Source organism: Montipora foliosa, chromosome 3 (assembly GCF_036669935.1).
Source record: "Montipora foliosa isolate CH-2021 chromosome 3, ASM3666993v2, whole genome shotgun sequence".
Classification (NCBI taxonomy): Eukaryota; Metazoa; Cnidaria; class Anthozoa; order Scleractinia; family Acroporidae; genus Montipora; species Montipora foliosa.
The window spans coordinates 31,074,930-31,077,340 of NC_090871.1; the positions used below are offsets into that span (position 1 = coordinate 31,074,930).

Below are 2,411 nucleotides of genomic sequence, written 5' to 3' on the forward strand. Positions count from 1 at the left end.
TTGCAATTGTTAAAGTGACAGCATTTAGCATTGGGTCATTGCATTATTTATCTGCACCACCCCTATGAAGGGGCTGATTCCAACAGGGCTCCGATTTTGCTAAAACAGATTCCAAAAGGTATAAAATTCCATTGTCAGCGCTCACTAAGGTCTCGATTCCTACAGGTCCCAAATTCAACTTCCACGATTCTGCTAGGGCTGATGAAACAGTCGTGACATTTCGGGCTTGACACTAGTTTTCCCCACAGCCTTATTATTTCTTGGTTGTCGCGAATTTTTATGGTGTCTAACCGCTGACCATGACTTGTATCTAATTACGTGAAGTTTCACAGTGGTCAACTCCAAGACGATAAACCAGGTGGATAGCAATTATTAAATTCTCAATGTAAACTCGGCGTACAAAGCCTATCTTTTCAGTAATTTTCTTAACATTCGGTTTAAAAGAGCACGGCTTCAGAAATTTGAGACCTTATTTAGCCAATCTCGTTCCCAGAGTCACCGTTCCCTTGCCCAGTGCATAGTTAGTGGAGAGGGACTGGTTGGGAAACCTGGTGAACATCAAAGGCAGAGGTTATTGTTTGATTTTATAACCATCACGAGACAATGACCGTGCAATACCTTTTTCAAAATGGCATCAGAGATCACTTGTTGAGTCACGACAGTATCTGTAGGTTATCTTTCTTTCAAAATAGTTTAAAACGTTATCAAACTAGTTGCTTGTGTATACAAAATGCCAGGTGACAATTGTGCCGCATTCGGTTGCGGATCATGCCGAAATAGCAGAGGATTCGGAATATGGAAGCTCCCAGCTTTGAGAAACAACACATATAAACAGTGGCGACATCAGTGGCTGAATGAGCTGACAAAAACACGAGAAGTGGATAAAGACTTCGAAAGGTTAATCGACAATGACAGAGTGTATACATGCGAAAAGTATTTTGCACCTGATGACATCGAAATATGTAAGTAAAGCAGGTTTATGCTTTAAGCTTGTGTTGTTGTTGACATATGAACTGCTCGTGAACTCAACACTCTTGTTGAACTTAGTGAGCAAATTCTCCTTATCTCTCTCCTAGTTCAATCGGAAAAGATGACTAAGAAAAAGCCAAAGTTTGGGGCTTTCCCTACGCTTAATATGCCCAAGAAAAACCACGATTCAAGGAAGCCCGTGCCGAGACCGTCGAGGTCCATTGTCAGAGATCACAAAGACAACAAGACCAACAAACGAATCTACAAGAGCTTCGAGGAACTTTGTCTCAGAGTAAAACCTCTGAAAATTCTTTTCACCTGGAAATTAGAACAACTTAACGATAGAATGCTTATGAATAGGCTAAGTGACTCGTTTTTATTACCCGAACTCGAACTGATAATCGACGACTGTCTGGGGTTTAGTGTCAAGGTGTTTGGATGCTTATTACCCGAAGACCACGAACTTTATTCAAACTGCTTTACGTCTGTGATGAATGTGTCTGTTTCTAACCTTGTCAAGGATATGGAAAGTTATTTTATTTGCCCTGGTGTTGAACCCTCAACATGTAGTGATGTAATACAGCATGTCATTCCAAAGTTTGTCGATCACCTGAAGGAAGAAGAAGGATCATTCCCAAGTAAACAGTACTGGCGTGCTAAGGGATGTGAACTTCTGTGTGAAGGCAGTAGCCAGCAGTGTATGTCTTGCTCCAAATATTCTCATGCATCGGATGAAGCAAAAAGATCAAACCTGAAAAAATTATCAGAGCCTGCCCACATCAACTCTCCAGTATCCAAAACACCACCTGAGAGAATTAACTCGCACTCCAGATGCAGAGATTAAAGTGTGCAGAACTTGAGCAACAGCTGAATGAGATGAAGGCTGAAGTTAAGAATTCCAGCATCGAGGTTGGCCATGAGCTCAGCAAGGATCTGACATCAATTCTGGGGAAAACCAGTGCTAAAAATAACTCCATTCATGGAGTTGTTTTGGCAGCAGCAGAAAAAAATGTTCTCAAGCAGTGCAACTGGAGTGAGGTTTCACCGTATGATAATAAGGTACTGTTTGTGATTGGCAGCAAAGAGGATCCCACAGCTAAAAACCTACCTTCACTTTCGTTTTGATAAAGATTTTCCCGGGAGGGTGTCTGCAAACAGTACTGGTCAACTGAGGAAAGAGCCCTGAACATTCTTAAAAGTGAAAGGAACGTGCCGAAGTGGGACAATTACCACCTGTGATTAATCCTATTGGACTGAGTCGAGAAAGGGCTGAATACCTTTTTAAGGAAATTCGGGAATTCTGCCGTCCAGGTACAGAGGATCTTGTTGTGCCCGAAGTCGTTTAGACGACTTGTCACTTAAGTTTTATTCATCTGCGAATTCTCTTTTTATCTTTGAATTAAAAACACTTGTTATATACATTGTGCTTTGCATTATAAACA

At 41.3% G+C, this 2,411-nt stretch overlaps 1 pseudogene; it reads left to right on the plus strand.

The window, feature by feature from the left end:
- Positions 1 to 801: 801 nt before the first annotated feature.
- LOC137995581 (uncharacterized) lies at positions 802 to 2,155 on the plus strand (annotated as a pseudogene).
- The last annotated feature ends 256 nt before the right edge of the window (positions 2,156 to 2,411 follow it).